Here is a 19,981-nt window from a genome sequence, read left to right on the forward strand (position 1 = left end):
TTTTTTTTTTTTTTTTTTTTTTTTTTGGTACCAGGGATTGAACTCGGGTCCTTGCGCTTACAAGGCAGGCCACCGAACCGCTGAGCTAAATCCCCAGCTGAGGCAACACTCCTAAGTGAAATAAATAGGACACACATGTATAAATACAGAACAGTTTCTCTAGTGTGAGAAACTGAAAGTGTCAGTAAGGACTAAAAGGTATAACAGACAACGTAAAATAGGAAGAAAAGGGGCAAAGGGGAAAGGGAAGTGGGAGGGGCAGGGGAAAAGAAAGAGGGAATGGAATTAAAATGAGAAAATGAAAAAATGGAAACAAAGTCTTTGTAGACAGGGAGGGGTGGAGGGGTTGAAGGTAAGGCAGGGGAATGGGGAAAAATAAGAACCAAGATGAATTATGTAGAGGCACAAATTTGCAATGGTGAATATCATTATACTGAATACCTTAAATGCAGCAATAAAATTCATTTTAAAAATAAAAGAAAAATAACAACAACTAACTCAGCCATGAGTGGTAGCATACATTACAGTTCCAGCACTCTGGGAGGCTGAGGCAGGAGGACTGCAAATTGAAGTCTAGCCTAGGCAATTTGAGACTTAACAAGACCTTATCTCAAAATTTTAAAAAATGTATTCAAAAAGCCTTATGGATATAACTCAGTGTAGTCCCCAGTGCCACAAAACAAAACAACTTCAGAACTGTTGATAGTTTTTCTCCTTGATCTTCCCAGGTTAAATGCCTGGTTAAAGAAGGATAGGTTTATTTCAGCTGACAGTCAGTAGAAGCTTCAGTTCGTAGTCAGCTGGCTCCAAGGCAGGGTGGCAGGCAGAGGAGCAACCAGAGGAGCAAAAGTCCTCTGCAGAGAGGAACCAGAGCTCAGGGGCACGCTACCTGGCCTCCCAGGCCTTCTTCTGAAATCTGGGCAGAAGACTTCCCGATCCCACAGCTCTTGCATTCTGCATGAGCCTAAAACTAGTACCACGCAGATGACATTAAGGTCTGCGGCCAGCGGGGGCAGTAGTCAGGCTTCCTTCACTCTTGGCTGTGGGGTCGAGTGCCTGGACTGCTGAGTAGGCCACTGGCACTCTGGACCATGGTGCCTGGGGATCTTTTCTTAAAGTAAAGGCTTTGCAATTTTGAGGGTGCAGAGTGGAGTCTTGCTGGTTCTCGCGATGCCCTCAAGCTGTCTTTTCTATTTATTGTCTTGTTCTAAGTACTTGGTTTTTTTATACTACTGTCTTCAGCAACCAAGCTCTCAGCTTCACCTTTGCAGCCCACAACTTTACTGGAGCTTCCTTTCTGCCCAGTCTTAAAACTTTTAAAATCATTCTTCTAGGCCATTTGATCTTGATTCTCAAGGCACAACTAACTGCTAAAAGTCCCCAATCATAGCTATGACATCACCTCAACATTAGACTGCCTTAAAATTTCTTCTGCTAGATTAATTAGTCCCCTGCCCTTAATCTCAGTTTTATGCAATGTCTCTGGGCATGAACAAAATGTGACAATTTTTTTTGCTGAAGTGTCACTAACACACATGGCCTGGAGCCCAGCTGCCTGAACAGACCTTCTGAGCTGAAACTTCTCAAGCCTGGTCCTTTGCTGGCTGTATTTCTATCAGCAGTCAGGGCTTCTGTGCTCCAACCAGAGCCTCCCATCAATGTTGGCCTACAGCATTCTAAGGGTGCCTCTCCACTGGAGTTGGCATCTCCAGTGCTTTCTAAACTCCTACTGCAAGGCAGTTCCAAAGGCTTCTGAACGCACGTGGCCAAGTGGCATCACAACAATGACCCCACCTCTTTGGTAGCAAAATCTGTTTTAGATACTTTCTCGTTGCTGAAGCACAATACCCAACATCCAACAATTTAAAGGAGGAAAGGTTTATTTTGGCTCATGGTTTGCAGAGGTTTCATTATAGACAGCTAAGTCAGATAGCAATATTACAGGCAGTCCGATGGGCTAGATCCTCGAGAGAGAGTCAAGACAAAGGTGAAATGTATCACAACTGTAGCTGGAGACACATTTGCTAGAGACCAGGCCTCAAGATAAAGACAAGATGACCATGCCTGCATACTTCCTCAAAGGACAAACACCAAACCTAATAAAGTCTAGTTAGATATCAGCCATCCCAGTGGGTAACCAGGGTTTCTGGACTCCTCATTTCCTAGAAGTTTTTGTTCTTTCCAGCCACACGTGTTATATAACTTGTTCTCCAATTGGATAACTATTACCTAAGTGACTGTATTTCTAATCTTATTGGTTGATCACAGGTGTAACCCACATTGTGCCCATGAGGGTCTTGCTCTACAAAACTTCTCTGTAAAGTAAGGTCCCTGGCTACCCATTCGGGACTTCTCCTGCCTCACAGGGGCTATCTTATCAATAAATATCTTCCTACTCTTAACTTCCCTTGTTCCAAGAATTCATTCTTTGGTTTTTAGAGAACAGGCGCTCAGCATGTCAGACATCTAACAGGTTGGGAGATATAATATGTTCATATTTCATCTCCAGTATCAGTTTCAGTCTGCTGTCCTCTGGCTCCAAGGCAGGGCGGCATGGCAGAGGAGAAAGAACTCAGGGCAAGGTATCCAGGAAGGGAGGAGGGGGATATATTTATACTCTTCCAGGCCACGCTCACAGTGAGCTACTGCTTTACCTCCCAACATCACAGCCATCTATAAACCCATCAGTGGACTAATCCAGTATCATACACACCCATGATCCAATCACCTCCCAGGGCCGGGGATGTAGCTCATCGGTGCCGCCACCTGCCTCGCAAACACAAGGTCCTAAGTTCGATCCCCAGAACAAACAAACAAACAAAAAAACAAAACAAAACACAACAACAACAAATCCAGTCACCTTCCAAAAGAACCATCTCCAGGGCTGGGGATTTAGCTCAGCGGTTCCGTGGTATGCCTTGCAAGCGCAAGGACCCGAGTTCAATCCCCGGTACCAAAAACAAAAAAAACCAAAAGAACCACCTCTGAACAAATGAGGCTCTTGGGGAAGATTCTAGATCTAAACCACAACACATCCCCTGTGTTAGCCTGGAAAGATGATGGGTAGTTGTAGTCCCAGGTACTTGGGAGGCTGAGACAGGAGAATTACCCAAAAGTTTGAGACAAGTGTAGGAAACATAGGGAGATCCCATTCTAGGTAAGTTAATTAATACGCAAAATTGATATGTAAGTGTTCATCATCAAGCTCACATGGTTTGAAGATTATAGCTTCCAGCATACATTAAGTCTCTGACATACAAACAAGTTCGGTTCTGGAAGAATGTCTGTAAATTGGATTTGTTCATAAGTCAAACAACATGAGTCTTATACACCTTTGACACAAAGATACAATGTAAAGCATAGAAACCAAACACACACACAAAAAAGTTCTACCAAGAGGGCTCAGCGATGTGCTGCCCCCTACCTCACAAGTGCAAGGACCAAAATTCAATCCCCATACAAAAATTAAACTATTTTTACTTTCACAGTTACCTTAAAATGGTGACACAGTACAGTGCAACAGCAAATAAGCTACATTAAGCCCCTGACTTACGACTTCCATGCTGGGAGAACATGTGAGGTCCATTCATATCTCTGAAAGTTCACAACTTCATTGCTTGTACGTCAAGGACTTACTATAGTGTTAATATTAAATTTAAAACAATGACATTCTCTACATGTACCTATTATTACTTTTAATATTCTGTCTTTGATTTGCTTTCACAGTTAAGTCTCTCAATATTTAAGGTATGGAAGAGAAGCTTGTCAAATGAAGAAAGTGCCCAATAAATCAATAAGGGATATTGAATTAAATCATCGAAGCTTCCAATTTGGGAACAAGATTTTTACACTTTCGGCAAAGTCATCTATTAAGATTTGCATAGTGACAAGTATGGTTTCCTTTTATAAACTAGGGGAAAGAATTATCATGCACAAATGTGTTTTCAGGCAAACCACTTTTAGGAAAGACTATTTACGGAAAGGGAAAACCTGGAAACCGATCTGAAAACCCTTGGAGAGCCCAAAGGCCGCTGTCCTGAGGTAATGCGGTCTAGCGCCGGCAGAGGGCAGTGTTGCACCAGCTGTTGGGCTCCAGCTCAGGCTCTCGCTCCGGCAGGCAGCAGAGAGGACGATTCCGCTTAAACTGCAGTGGGAACCCAGGGCTCTCTGAAATGTGCGTCAGCACAGTGAATTATAGGAAAATGGCTCCAACGAGAGCGGCGGCCAGAATCGCTCCATCTTTTCCCTAGAATCACAGCCTGGGCCTGTAAGCAGTTAAAAACCCTCATTCTCCCCTTTAAGAACTGAATTTGGGATAGAAATTGAAGGTTGAAATGATGGGTCTGAATTAAGCAGAGAGGTGGGTTTTTTTTTTTTTCCTCTTTTGAAATGAAAACGGCAATGAAATCTCAACCATATATAGGTTCAGCAGACAGCAGAGAAAAGTGGCTGAGAGCCCCAACTCTGCGGTCTCGCTCTATGTGTTCCGAAGGTCAGACCGAAGAGCCTTCCTGACCTCAGTTTCCCCGGCTGTCAGCACAGCGTCACCTTCCCGGAAGGCTGCTGTGAGGAAACGGGGCGGAAAAGGTGCTGAGCACACGAGCGCATTCACTGAGCACTCAGCAGTAACAGGGACGACGGTGAGAGGATACGGAGCTGGCGTTCGGTCCCGCGTGACTACTTCAACACTCCCTCCGGGTCCAGAGAGGAAGAAGCGGGGTGAGAAGTCGAGCCACGTATCTCGGTGCTGGAAGTTCTGCAAGCCCAGGGCCGAGTGCAGCACCGCCGTGGTCGGCGTGGAGCCCGGCTCTGGACCCTGCGCGCCCTGCCTTCCCGGTGGGGATCGCCGTGTCGCGCGATGAGAGGGCCTCTAGGCCCAAACGCGGTCGGGCTGTGTGACAGGAGACCCCGCCTGCCTCGGGCACAGAGTAATGACTTTTCCCACTGCAGCCATCTTCTCTGGGACTCAAAGGGCGGCAATCAGCTACTCAGAAAAAGGTTGAGTTGAACAGATTGTTGGAGTAAGACCCCACCTCGCTGCCTCCTCCAGGCAAAGAAGCGGGGACTGGCTCAGAGACGGGCAGGAGACAGCTTGGAAGAGATCCTTGTCCTTTCACCTGGCGGCTTTCCAGCCCCCAAATAGCTTGTGCGTCCAGTCCAAAAATAAGATCACACGAGCGGGGCAGGAATGAGTATTCGTCCTTGGGCTTTCTGTGGGCACACTAGGGGCCCCAGAAGGCGGCCTCACCACCCATCCCGCCACCTCCCTGCCCAGGATCTCAGAGCCAGGAAGCCACCTGCTGCTGGGTGGGTGTGAGGTGTTTCACTCTGCTGCTTGGGTCCGACCCACCCTAGGAAGGGAGGACAGGAGAACCCAACAGCCTCAGGGGGACCAGGGCATCGCCTCTTTCTCTTGAAGGACACTCCCTTCTGATGGTGAATGGGAACTCCCTTCCTCTGCAGCCAGCCCACAGCCTCCGGTACTGTGAAGGCTGCAGCAGCTGACCCTGCCCTGAAGGAAGGCGCCCCAGAGCCCAGGCCAAGTGGTGAGTGTACTGGGGAGGGACTCAGATGGCTACAGACCCTCAGATTACAGCCTGGCTTTACACCTGAGCTCAGCATGAATGCTCTCCCCCAGCCTCTGCGTCTTGCTTCCCCCTTCCCCGATGTGGGTTTATGGCAGGCTTGAGGCTGTGGGATGGGTTCTAGGGAGAAACGTTTCCTGTACACCTTCACTGGGAGGCCAGTTTACTCCCAGAAAGAAATAGGTAGGTCTAGTTCTGAGCGGGAAAGCAGGAAGTGATTCCTACCAAGTGAATTATCTTTGCTGAGAAGACATTTACCAGGAAATCGTTAGACAAATCCCATTACAATAGAGTTAATGCTTCATTTTAAAAAGCTCTGCATGAAGTAGGAAATAAGAGGATGCCAGCTGATTCTTTGTTATTAAGCAAAAGGGAAAAAACAAAAAATGGGATCTGCAGAGCTTCCCTTCCCCTTCTCTTCCGGACTTCTTAAGAGTACTACAAAATAAGGACTCCTTATTTTGGTTAAAATCAAGGGTTTGGGGAGAACTTCTCTGTAAGCCTAGTGAGGGCAGAGGAGGAGAAACACATTTTCCCTCCTGGTCTCCCCTGCCAATGTGCCTGTGCATTCAAGCACATCACAGGGATGTGTGTCTGTTTGGGGTACGTGTGGGGGTCGCCATCCCTTGCACATGCATTCTACTGTCCTGGCTACCGAGTACCCTGAAGCTGTGGCCTGCAAATATCCACCCTAAGAAAAAGTCAGTCCAGTTCTGATGGGAACAGCTAATTACTTGGATAAGTCCAGATTCTTTCGGTGACCACAGGCTGAAGCCCAGTTTGAAGAGTCTTGGGCAAAAGAGGATTTATTTTTTTCTCTTTGGATTATACAACTGAAAAGCCAGCTTTGGTATGGCAGGTCCAGGCACTTGAGGCTGTCCCTCTCCACCCCCTGGCTTTGCATTCCTGTGTTATTCTGTCTCTGGGAACTTACTGGTGTGGCGGGGACAGGGCTGCCAGCGGCTCAGGCTGACACAGCCACCTTGCGAGAGCAAGTGTTTCTTGTTCCTATGGGCTCTACTTCATGTAGGGGTCACTTGTCATGGAGCCAAGGTGGGGACTGTGCCCGTTCCTGCCTTGGGGGTGTAGAGGTCCCCATCTAAACCCACGCACTGAGAGCAGCAGAGGGTGGTTCCCCAGCACAACATGCTGGTCCCAAAAGCCAAGGTCAGCCAGGACTGCCAAGGTCAGTGCTGCCACTGTGCCACTCTCACGCGCGATGGTGTAGACTGAAAGTCAAGGCTCCTCCTCTTACACTCCACAGACGGCAGGAGTGACAGGAAGTGTCACAGGGAAGATAACTAACTGTTCGTGGAACAGGTGACTAAAAGGCCCCTTGGCATGTCGTTCCGAGGGACCCCCGAGAGTGCGAAGGCCACTGACAAAAGACCCTGGCTCCGGTTCAGTCTCGAGGCACCTCCTGGGCCGGATCCGCCTGGACCCTCTGACTGCCTGTGCTCATCTGGGTCTTCCTTTCCCTTCACGGCTTCCCTCTCCCAACCCCTACACAGAGATGAGCCTCAGTGCTGCCTCCCATGGGGACCCTGTTGGCTCTTCCAGACTTTATTCCCTCTCCTGCCTCCAAACCTGAATAGCAGTGACAATCAGGATTGTCTTTCCTTGTTTAAATATTCTTTAAGAACTTCATGATTCTGTTTCTTTTGCAACTTGATTTTATAAGTGCGGTGGTGGGAATTAAGTTTTGTGACCAAGCGTCTTCATGGTATTTAATGGGAGATGCCCAATTAAGTAAGTCCAGTTTGGTGACCAGCAGAAAATAAGCCTTCCTAAACAAGACCAATAGTGCGAATGCTTGAGGTCCTTAATTCCTTCTTTAAAAAGCAACAAAAGGCCGGGTGTGATGGCGCACACCTGTAATCCCAGCACTCTGGGAGGCTGAGGCAGGAGGATCGCTGTAAGTTCGAGACAAGCCTGGGCTACATAGTGAGTTCCAGGTCGGTCTCAACTACATAGTGAGGCCCTGTCTCAAAAAACTAAAATAAATAAATAAATAAATGTAAACAAATAAAAAGCAACATAATAAATAAGCGGGGTTTGATGGCAATGCCTGTAACCTCAGCTCCCTAGATGTCTGACCCAAGGGTGGCAAATCCAAAGCCAATATGGGCAACTTAAATGGTCTCAAGGTAAAATAAGAAGGGCTAGAAATGTAGGAAGCTCAGCTCTCTAGGTTCAATCCCCCATTACCATAAACAAGTAGTATAATAATGATAGCAACCCTGACTGAGCTCAGAAACATGCGGAAGCCCTTACAGGATCATCTCAGACAATAAGTACTGTGATTACTCCATTTAACAGGTGGGGAAACTGGGTCTAAAACAATTCATTCACGGTCCCAGGTCACGCGAACAGTAAGTGGTAATGTTGGGATCAGAACCCAGGCATGCCTGCCATCTCGTTGGCTCTTCTACTCATAATTTACATGCTTATCAGTACGGTTTCCTACTACTGCCTGCTTTTGGAAAGCCTCTTCTTCTGGGTGGGACCCCAGCACCTCTCTGGGGGACCGTCCAGACCATGAAGAACATCAAAGGGTCAGGGATTTCACTAAAAGATCTCTGCAGAGAGCAAGCTGCTGTTTAATAAAATGGGGCACAGGGTGATATTTGGGAAACTCTGTGGGCTTAAAAATGTAAACCTGATCCTCTGGCCACTGGCCGTTAGACACGTCCATCGTGACCGTGGTGACCACGCCAGGGGTTCTTGCTCAGACAGTGGCTGACAGGATTGGTAGGCAACCTAACTGTCCTCCCAGAGGAAACTAAAGTCTTTAGGAAATGTTGAGTTTTGTTAATACCATCTCTTCCCACAAGTCCCAGGCCACTGGCTTCTTGGCTGATACAGATATCTGCATGCTCATGAAACTCTTGATCGTGTTTATTGGATGCACATGAATCTATCCGTATGATTAAATCTATCCATATGCTCTTCCAAAGAGCAGATCCCACTTGACTTCTGTCATTGTATTTATCCTCACATTATCCTGTGAGAGGGTCCAAGAGCTAGTTTTCTCACCTTCCTTCTCTTGATGCCACCGCCGAGCAGGCACAATGAGACTGAGTCATGTCCTGGCATCGCAAGAAGGTCCCGGAAGGGAGATGGATGTGCACCGAGGCCTTCAGGGTCCAAGCCCTCACGTCTCATGAGGTTATGATAGGGTGTGTGTGGGTGTGTGGGTGTGTGGGTGTGTGTGCGCGTGTGGTAGAATTCTTTGGCTAAGGCCTTAAGAGAAAAACTACCCCTAGACCCAAGAGAAATGAAAGCAGATGTCTGTGCAAAAACTTGCATATGAGTATTCATAGCAGGCTTATTTTTATCAGCTAAACAGGGGGAACAATTCAGATACCCATCAGCTGATGAATGGACCCATAAAATGTGGCATACCATATAATAAAATAGTATGCAGCAATAAAGAGACAAGGAATTTTGATACATACTACAACACAGATGAACCTTGAAGACCTTGTAGAAAGGAAAAAAAATAAAACCTACTCTGTGTGGTTCTGTTGCATGAGATAGAACAGGGAACTCTCCGGACAGGAACTAGGGAGTGGGAGCCCAGATCCGGCAGCACCAAGGAATGGGACACAACTGCTACCGGGTATGGGGTTTCTTTCTAAATATCCACATTGTCAGTGCGTGACTGGTACGGCATATAAATTATATCTTGATAAAATTGTTTCAAAACCCAAACCACTACTAGTGGAATCATTAACTCAGTAGCAATGCTTTGCTGAAGAGTGTGGTCCCTGTGTGCTCTGATAAATCTATGTCTTGCCCCAGAGAGCCTGGCTGTTGTCCTCTCACATAATTCCAGTGGAAAGGCTTTAGATGGGAAAGATAGGATCCATAGATTTCTCCCCAGGAGGATTCCCCACCTTTTTTGCATAGAACATTTAACATTTTATGGAATCACTCTTAATATTCAGTTTTCACTCCTGTGTTTCGAATCCTGCTTCAAAAAGTAATCCCCGTTCTAAGATGATAAATCTCATTAAGTAATTTTTACTCTAATGTTTTCCTCTAAGGTTTGTCTTTTTATATTTAAACTTCTGATTCATCAGGAATTTAAATAATACACTGGAATCCAGATTGGTTTTGTTTGTTTTGCCAAAGAGCAAGCTAATTATTAACCAGAGGCTGGGCACCTTGGACTCCCCAGAGCGGACTGTAAGAAGTGGGTGGGCTTGCATGCGAGTGCCTGTGCACACACATTTATTTTCTAGGTGAACAGGGTGTTAAACCTGTTTTATAACCGCCTGGGGCCCAGGCTGAGCCCATTCCCATGCACGGAGGCCCAATCCTGAACCCTGGAACTGACTGCTCCTGGGCGGTCTTGGCCACACCCCCCGGGAGCCACACCACGGGTCTCCGGGGTGAGTATCTGCTGAGGCAGGGGCAAGGGAGGCTTTCACAGGCCCTCCCTGGGGTCTGTGAAGCTTTGCTTTGCTGATCACCAGCTGACAAGTTCGCGGAGCTGATAGACCATCTGAACTGCCAAGGTGAGACCTTCCTGTCACAAAGACTTTGCTGAGGCTTACAGTCCAGGGTGCAAAGAACCGATAAGCTGCAAAGACCAGGGCGGTCCTCATGTGCAGCTTCCCACGTCACGTATGAACATACAGGCGACGCCAGTGTGGGCTGGCCCTGAACCAGCAGCACCGCTGGAAGCTTGTTAGAAAAACAGATTCTAACCCAGTAGGCCCACCCAGACCCGCTGAGTCGGAAACTCGGCCAAGCGTAGTTCAATAAACACAGTGACAAGATGCGCATTCACGTTTGTGAACCACAAGAGGATCCGAGGGTGAAGACTCAAACACCCCGCTCCATGGAATTTCATTTCCATGTGTGGAGTGGGACAGGCAGAAAGCAAATAAGTTAACATTTCATGAATATAATTTTCAGAGAGTACTGGGAAGTTCTGTGAAGGGGAAGAGAGCAGGGGATGTGAGGGACAATGAGCAAGGGCTAATCTAAAACAGGCGGCCTGAAGCGCTGGGGATTTAGCTTAGTGGCACCGCGCCTGCCTCGAAAGCCTAAGGTTCTGAGTTAAATCTCCGGCGCAAGATAAATAAATGAACAAATAATAACAGGTGGTCTGGGCAGAGAGGGTCTAAGAGGAGATCAAATGGACAAGAGCCGGCCATGCAAGGGATCAAGGAGCAGAAAATGAATGCGTACAGTTTTGTGCAGAAGGAACAACAGTGCGAAGACCCTGAGGCAGCACCGAGCTTGGCACACGAAGAGCACAGTGGGCAAGGAAGGGTGAATAGAGGTGAACTTGGGGAGAAGCAGGTGCTGGGGGCAGGCTTAGCATTTTCTCTTGGTGCAAGGGAAGGGTACTGGGCAGTTCTGAGCAAACAGAGGTGCAACCTGATTTACCTTTTAGCAAGATGCTTCTGTGATGAACAATAGGGGACAAAGGTAGAAGCAGAGAGACCAGTTAGGAGTATATTGTAGGGACAGTAGTATATTGAGTGGACTAGACCAGCGGGCAAAACAATAATTTAAATATACAGACATCTAACCATAGAGACATTTTTTTCTCCCTGAGAACATCCCGGTCTCCCTACACACACACACACACACGAATTATCATTGGTTATCTTTGGGGGTGAAAAGGGCTGGTGAGGATTGTTTTGCATCTTTTTGTACACTGTACATTTTGATCATGTGCATGAAGTATTCTTACTTAACATACAGAAAATACAATTTAAAAACTAGAATCAGGGAAAACAGACTAGGCCATGGCCGATCAGTATGGAAAGGGAAGCAGCCCACCTCTCACAGCAGGCCCTCTGCCCTCCAGAGGCAGAGAGCTGCAAACTGGGGCGAGCCCACATTCTTGGGGTGGGGCCGAGGCACCTTCTCTCTTGGACCCGCTGGACCTGGTTTCTGTGAGGCAGCTCTGCTAGTGTGCACTGCTGTGTGTGCTGCCCTTGGGTCTCCTGAGGAACAAATGCAATTTCCTGGGACTGCTGCATTTCCCAGGCTCCCCACTGCCTGGCACCTGGCCCACCAGGAGGCCAGGAAGCCTTGATTTAACTGCCTGATTGGCCGTAAACAGAAGGAAGTCTCGGCTGGAAGAAGAGAGTGGCCTACAGCATCTGACTTTTCCTGTCAGCTGATTAGGATTTGTAGTGCCTGAGCAAGGTCAAATGAGATTAGGAAGAGACGCGGTGTGTCTGGTACGCGTTTCACATAACTGCGTCATTCCTGTAAACAGGATGAATGAGGGGAAATTTTAAAGCAAACACCAAATGTCAGTCTCAAGATGCAAGGACAAGATGCCAGGGCTCATGTTATGCCAGGAGTGGAAAAAAATGTATTTATGTGTGGGTGGCATTTCCCATCCTCTGACTTTATCAGGCTTTGCTTCTTTGTTCATGCTGCAGAAGTTAAAAAGTGAGTTTTACATCTGATTGTTGAAAGCAGTGAGCACAGAATAAATAAAACCACAGGAAAGCCATATTCTACCTTTATCATACTCCTAACTCTCTTAGAAGAGGTGTGGGGCTACTTTCTGTAATAACAACTGCCTGAGCGTCCTCATGGAGCCCCACCTCTCAGGATGCAGAAGGGAAATCGCACATCCAGCACCAGCCCCAACATTTTGGACGTGGATGACGCTGGGCATGCCCACAGATCTGTGGGTAAACCCACTGGGAATTTTCCTCGTCCTCAAAATCTATAATTTTCTTTCTCAGATCACCTCTCTGCAGGGGTGGTATGGCTCTCATATAAGCTTTTATCATGGTAGAAATGGCTTTTGAAGTGGTATAAGAGCTTTGGGGAAGGTATGATTTCTGATAGGTATAGGATCTAGTCTATTGTGGATGCTTAATAAGTGGTTTCAACAGCTATTATTTCCACGGACTATTTCCTGGCATAAAGCTAAGAGCTATTCTGAGGCCAGACTTTTCCAGTAGGTAATCTCAGAGTCCCTTCCCACTCTAAATAACAGTGGGGCCAAAAAGCATCCTATCATCATGTCTTAGAGCTTAAAAAATCTCCGCATATATTTGAAAGATAAATCTGGATACCTGACACGGAAGTTGAAATGAATATAGAGATTGAGGAATGTTAAAATGGAATTTTTTAAAAATTTTCAACATGTAGGGAATTATGTGACTAAATATTTCCCAGTTTTGGGACTGTAACAATATATAGCGGAGACATTAGTGTAAGTCATAAAGCTAAGGATAATAGTTACCAAAACCTCTGTATGTGTGTGCACCTACATGCATGTATGTGTGTGTGTTAAAGAATGGTTTACAACCAGATAGAGTAGAGAGACAAGATAACGACTGTCTTTGTATCCTTGGTGTTTTGGTGATTTCACGCACTTGGACACATTTGATTATCACACCTCATGCCGATTCTGTGAGTCTGCAGGGGTGATGGGAATAGAAAAGCCTTACAGATCGCCTTCAGCAAAGAGTGAGTCGCCTGGTGTGGCATGGTGTGGGCAGGTCAAAGGCTGTCTACCTGCAGGGAGAGATCCATGGTCAGAGCCATGAGATGTCCACACCTCTGCCTCCCCGATACAGGGGATGAGCTCCCCAGGCCTTCCCTGTTCCAGATACAGGGATGGTCCCCACAGGGCTTCACGCAGAGGAAGGTGTCCACCTCCACCTTCACTGTACCTGAGCCACTGCCCAGAGGAGGGAGAAAGCAGGAAGAACCCTAGCTCTTCCAGGTCCATCTGTCCCTCTGTCTGAATCATCAGGTGGGCAGGCTTGTGTGTGCACGTGAATGTGAACACACACTCGCCACCCACTCATGCCTCCAAGGCTCAAAGGGCTACATAAGGAGTAGGGAACTATAGGAAACTATTCATCATGTTTCCACTTAGTCTCTTCAAAGACGCCCCTGTCCTGATCCTTTCAATCTACCTTTGTTCCCCACCTTTTAGCCAGAGTTATCTGTTCAGATTCCTTCCTTCTCCCACCCTTCTTCCCTCTGTCCTCCCCCCATCCTGGCAGTGGTGGAGACAACATCCATGCCTCATGGAAGAAATCCCTATCCCTGAAACCGGAGTCACCTGAGGACTCACCAAGACCAACGGGGACAGGCTTGTGCAGTGGTGACGAACAGCAGGAAGGCCCTCTGCAGCCGCTTCGCAGGCCTAATCTGGGCAGCCATCCCCCTGACTAGCTTTGTAAAATGTCCTTTGTAGGGCTTGGCTCTAGAATGGTGCAGACAGACAGACACACTGCCCCACAAAGACACCTACACCCAGTGCAGGGATGCCAGGTGAACGAACAGAAAAGGGCTCCCTTTCATCCAGCAGCCTTCTGATTCCAGAGGAGTGTTTCCCAGCCATGACCCACTGTTCCCCTGGCAACCGAGGCCTCAAAATAAACAGGATCCTTCTCAGCTGGGCTAGTAGTCCTCTGGGCTCAGGCATTTGCCCCAAGACAAACCATGGTAAAATAACACCCGGGGTAGTTGTTCTCACTGTTTGCCATCTCTGCCTTGCTCTCTACTGGCCACAAGCTCTGGGTTCCTGGGCCTGCTGCCTGCGGCCCAGAGTTGAGGGCAGTTAGAGTTCTGTATGCCCTGCTGCGGGTGGGTGGGGGCCAATGGAGGGAGGCAGGCCCCTCTGGTGATGAACAAGGGCAGACGACCTAGAGGCTGACACTCCCCGCTCCCCTCACCTGCCCCCCTTCTTCGCACACAGCCCTCCAGGACTGGTAGCGGCTCTGTGGCATGGTGTCTGGAGGCGGGCCAGCAACCTGATGTGCATGCCACGGCCCATCCCTCTCCCCACACAGTGCTGCAGGAACCCAGAGGTTCAGAGAGCCAGCTCCGGGCTGCCGGGGAAGCAGCCACAGCAAGGTGACGGTGACCAGGCAGTGACAGAGCACGGGACACCAAGTGGATGCCGTTTCCTCTGGGATAGCATCAGCTTCCACACTTTTCGGGTAAGAATCAGGGGTCTGTTCTGCAGCAGAACAGGTTATATCTGGAGCCGAGGGCGTGTCGGGTAAAAACAGGAGGTAACTGAAAGGGGAAAGTGAAAAAAGGTCATTCAGGCTGAGAAGCATTTTAAGCAGATAACATGGAGCCACCAGATGGGCCCCCAGTGACTCCCCAGCAGCTCACTTCTGGCCTGGGGGACCCCTGACGGCTGTGTGGGGGAAGGACTTGCAGATGGCACAGACTTGCAAACATAGCACTTCAGGTTTAGACCCCACGAAAGCAATCATGCGCCTTGCTGCTCAGTTATCTTGCTGCCCTAGGCCTGGGGGACGGAGCTGGAATGTTCTCACTCACTACAGTGCTGGAAGCAGCCCCTGTGGTCTGTGTAAGCCGCAGGCTGTGGCCGCGGTGAGACTGGCTGACATAATCTTGCTGTGTCACACTCACCCTCCCAGGAAGCCTGAAAATTCAATGCCTGGAGAGACCAGTCCACCTGGTGGGCGGCTTAGATCTTAGGAGGCGTCTGCTCTAAATGTCAGGCTGAATAATGGGATCTCCTGAGGGTGCGAGCGCTAGGTTTTGAGAGGGTGGTGCTCCCACGTCCCTACCCTGGGCCACCTGGTTACTTCTCACCTTTTGCCTGATCATCTTGGACTATCTCACCCATATCTTATACCCCTTCCACCGCACCGAGAGAAGGAGCCGGAAGGGCTAACCACTGGGCACGCGTGCTATCCACACCCTCACCGTGGCTGTGTGCCAGAAGTGTGCAGGGCTCCTATGCAGATGTGCTGGGGACATTCAGACCTCCCGGGTTGGGGTGGGAATCTCAGGCATTTAATCCAGGTCAGTTTTTCAGAGACCACACCTCTCCTCTCAGCTCCAGAGCTCGCCGCGTCTCAGCAGAATTCCAGCCCCGCTTTCTATGGTGGCTTCACAGGCACCACCCCTCTCTCCCCTTTCCTCTGTGCCCTGGGGACCAGAGCTTTTCCCTTTCATTCTCTACAGGGATGCGATTGTTCATGGTTTAGCTCCCTAAGCCCCAGGGAGAGGAGACAGGAACGTCGGGGCAGAGGGAGAGCTGGGCTGCCTCCCCAGGGCTCTGCGTGAGGGTGAGCCAGCCTGGTGGTAACAAAGGAGTGAAGAGAAAGGAGCCCTGCTTTGGGTAGGGGTGTCCGGCAGGGGCCGGCCAGCTGTTTACCAGGGCAGTTCCTGTGAATACGTGTGGATTTTGGTGGAGACTCTGATTCACAGCCACAATTCCCTTCCCCTCTGTTTTCTTTGCGTTTAGGAAAGTCCCCTTTTGAAACTATAATCTCTGAGGGTGAGAGCACCAGTTTGCTGCTGAGGGCAGCTGGCTGAAGATGCAGAGAGTCTGGTTATCCTTGCTGTTTTGAGGATGCATGGCTTTGCAAATGTTAATATAGAAAGAGTCTAGGAAGGAAACAATGAACTTCCTGTAAACTTTCTCACAAATCTGTTCACATGTGCCCTGTCTGGGCTCAAAAAGGGTTGAGAAGGCAGAACCTGGGTAAGTGAGGTGACTTCCAGGTGAGTAGCACCAAGCACGAAGATAATATTTTCTGGGGAGATGGGGAACAGACGACCATGACCTCCATTTACCCTAGCAAAGGACAGCCCTTTGTTCTGGAGGGACAGCGTGTTCATGTATTCTGTGGACCCTGAATAAGCCTTTGAGGTTCATGGAGCTGCCAGCCCGGCTGCAGCCAGCAGCCAGGAGCTAGGCCTTGCGCAGACTGCAAGGCACACCCACTTCCGCTCATCATTAAATACTCATTGCTCGGTGGAGGCGATACCCCCTGACTTAGGCTGCTGCAAGAATAATCCATAGCCATTTGCGCCACAGACATACCCTGCTTTCAGTAAAGGAATATCTATCTCTGGCACATAAATTGTGGGTGAGTATTTCTCCTTAGGAATGGATGCATTAACCAGCAATTGCTCATCAACTACCCACAAAGTGTCCCATTTCACATGTGACTGGATCCGGCCCAATCAACCACAGAGAAGGGAGGGGACCTATGAGGTGGGCTGGTTAAAGAGAGGAGCTGGGCTGACAAATCCAACTCAGCTGGAAGGAGCTCAAGGCGTAGGACAAGAGCCGCTATCTGGGCCAGTGGCCCACAGGGACCAACTCAAGGCAGGACTAGCAATTACTTTAACTCCTGAATCATACTGTATAGGAGAGGTAGCGTAATATGGTGGCTAAGTACACGGATTCTATGGCTTCAAATTCTGGCTGCCATTTATTAGACCTGTGACCTGCTTCCACTTCCTTATCTGAAAAGTAAGTAATAGAGTATACACTCTGATATGAAAAAGATCAAAGGAGTAACTGCCCTAGTGCAGTGCCTGGCTTACAGTGAGTGCCAGGGGAACATCTGCTATCATCCTGTTAACATGGGAGCTCTGCAGTGGCTGCTCACAAGTCCATTTGTTCCAGAGTCCACAGTGACATTCTAAGCATGACCATTAGGGCCACCTTTTGGCCATTTAGGCACTTTTGCTTTGGCGTGGAGCTTTGTTGGCATCTGTGAGCGTGTGGAAAACGAAGGGCTTCCGTCCTGGTCACCAGTGTTTCTCGAGTCCTTCCTTGGTCTGAGCACTGGGCCAGGCTTTTAGTTTGTCACCCCACAGGGTTGTTACAGATGCAGGACTTGAGGCTCAGTGGGTGAGCCATTCACCTGTGGTCCCACAGGTACCAAGTGACAGCCCAAGCTCCATACCCAGGCTGTCCAGTGAGTCTGTGCTCCTACCTGGGGGGGGGTCTGTATTTGCCGGGGGACAATGAGAGGTGTCCTGAGAGGCAGGTGGAATTAGCAACAGCTGATATGGGAAGACCCTAGAGATGCTAAGAGATGGCAGGACCCTAGTTGGGGCCATGGGCAGAACCTCAGCCTAGAGAACCCAGAGCTTCTAGACATGAACATAGGCACTGAGTGACAAGGCGTAATCTGGCTTTCCCAAACCATGGATGTTTTGTTTCCTGTTTCCTAAAACAGAGGAAAGGGGGCCTGATGACACAGGCATAGCATAGCAAGCGTGCTGGCCAGGACTCCCTACACCCCTTACCCTCAGGTCAGAGGTCGGCTTGAGCTAAGCCTGAGGTTCATGCTACCTAACTCTAGTTGTGGGGAGAGGAACAGAGAATCCAAAACTAAATGTCTTGACACATACGGTTTACAGTAACGTGAAAGGTCTGACACTCTAAAGAGAACATTTAAGGTGTCACATATTGAGATGACGCTCCTGCACAGGTGGTCAGGACTGCTCCTCTGACTCTGTGTGAGGGATGGGGTGTTACTGAGAGGTGTGAGGGGTGGGCCCCCAAGAGGACTGCCCATACACACGCCTCATCGGTGCTACCCAGAAACTGTGCTGGCCCAGTGGGTTCTCAAACTTTTATGTGCATTAGGACCCCAGCGGAGTCCTCCATGCGGTGACTTGCTGAGTTCGTGAGAGACCCTGGACTCTGCACTTCCCGGGTGGGATCATGTGTTCCCGATGCCTGTGATCCACAGGCCACAACTGAAACTGCTGGGGTCTGGCTGTCTCCCTCAGTCCCTTTCCTTTGCTACTCCTAAGGGGAGCAGAGTCCAGTGGCCTGAATCAGGGGCAGTTAGCCTCTTCTGGTTGTCATCTCTTCCTGAATAACACTGAGACCACACACTGAGTTGGTGTTAGGCACAGTGCTAAGCTATTCACTCGTGTCATTCAGTCCTTAACGCCTGGCTGCAATCCTGTAAGTCACATACTACTTTTACCCACAGTTTATAAGTGAGAGCAAAGGCCCTATTGCCAGTAAGTGGCTTGAAACCCAGGAGAGGCACCTAACGAGAGCCCAACACCTGTCCACGAGGCCCATGGTGATGAACCTATGGCACGAGTATTATTTGTTTTTCTTTAAAGACAGAAGATGTTGAGGAGTTTTTTCTAAACTCAAATCTCCATATGCAGGTTTAGCTGCAGTGTTGGCACTTTGTGATAAATAAGTGGGTTTTGGGTTGCAGTTAGGGCTCTGGTCTCTAAAAGCTTCTCTACACTAGGCTATTGGGAGCGGTTTCGATTGCTGTCTGCCCAGCCATCCTTCCTCTCCCTTAGGTGGGTGTCTCTCCAGTTCACGTTTCCATTTTGTTTGCCTCACTCCCATACCCCCATAATTTCTTCAGATCCTGTGTCCCTGTGCTTCCCCATTTTATTTCATCTGATGAACCACAGAGTGCTGCGGAAATGGGCAAATGGAGGTCGGTGTGTCACAGGTTAAGACAGATGCTGAAATTAACCCCCTAGCCCTGGGATCTCAAGGCCTTATTTGGAGAAAGGATCTTTTCAGAGATAACCAAGAAAAAAACGAGGCCATCAGAAGGGTCCCTAATCTACAATGTCTGCTATCTTTATAAACCCGGGAAATCTGGACACAGAGATGTGTACAGAAGGAAGATGACAATGAAGAGACACAGGATGAAAGCCTCCATCGACAAGCCAAGGAGGGAGGCCTGAGACAGATCCTTCCTCACAACCTTAAGATGGAACCAAACTTGCCCACACCCAGAACTGAGAGAACGAATTCCTGTAGTTTCACCCACTTAGTCTGTGGGACTTGTTACAGCAGCTCCAGAAAAGGCAGAAAGTAGGAAACCAGATTCTGTATTCCCTGACGAGGTTATCATCTGGGGGCGATCTAGGTGAAATTCAACATATTATGCTAAGTCGCAACAACTTTAAAAAAGAAAAAGAAAAGCTCTGAGTATCTTTCTATTGTCTTAAATGGTATCTTGGGTTTGGGTGTAGCTCAGTGGTAGAGCGTCTGCCTGACATACACAAGGCCCTGAGTTTGACCCTACTACAATCAAACACACCCATTCACACACATGCACACCACACACACCAAAAACAGTATTCTCAGGAGCTACAAGTAGGCTTAAGGCCCAGGAGAGAAGAACTAAATAGAAAAGGTGAAGAGGGAGGAAGAAAGGGAAAGTAAAGAAAAAGATGAAGAGAGAAAAGAGGGGAAAGATTGAGTGAAGACCGGCTGGGGCTCACAGAAATCTGGCAGTGGGCTTCGGGTTCCCTCAGCTCCATCACGGTCACAGGGCACCTCCCGAATGCCAGGGAGCCCATAAACACAGCTGCAGCGCCTGGGCCCCGCAGTCGCCACCTCCATGAGAATTAGCAGTTAGATGGGGACATGGGCATCCACCCGGGGTAACCTTTCTAGGTGGTCTGCAAAGCAGATGGCAGAGGCTCCTCAGCGGTCAGGGTGGGAGAGCCGATGCTTGAAATTGAGATCGGCCGTGGGAGAGCGTGGGGGAGGCTGCATGGTGCGAGATAGCGCGGCACTCCAGGCCACCGTAGGCCAGTACAGCTTGACTGCAGGGGAAGTGGAAGCGAGCAGGGTCAGATAAGCGGCCCTTCGAGGATTTGGTCCC

General features: G+C 48.8%; 1 protein-coding gene and 1 long non-coding RNA gene across 9 annotated transcripts in view; one reads left to right on the top strand and one right to left on the bottom strand.

Annotated features, from left to right (window-relative positions):
- LOC104855116 overlaps positions 1 to 19,981 on the bottom strand; it is a 256,124-nt gene that overhangs the window by 42,042 nt on the left and 194,101 nt on the right. The window lies entirely within an intron of this gene.
- The window catches only part of Fgf1 (fibroblast growth factor 1), an 86,919-nt gene continuing 71,691 nt past the window's right edge, over positions 4,754 to 19,981 (top strand). Inside the window, exons 1-2 of one of the 8 annotated variants that reach the window (XM_033766942.1) lie at positions 4,754 to 5,546; positions 14,384 to 14,533. The gene's annotated coding sequence lies outside the window, so the exon portion shown is untranslated. The other 7 variants (XM_033766939.1, XM_010613904.3, XM_010613900.3 and 4 more) reach the window with 7 other exon arrangements.

This window comes from Fukomys damarensis, unplaced genomic scaffold (genome assembly GCF_012274545.1).
Source record: "Fukomys damarensis isolate Sample0158 unplaced genomic scaffold, DMR_v1.0_HiC HiC_scaffold_3, whole genome shotgun sequence".
In the NCBI taxonomy this organism is placed as follows: domain Eukaryota; kingdom Metazoa; phylum Chordata; class Mammalia; order Rodentia; family Bathyergidae; genus Fukomys; species Fukomys damarensis.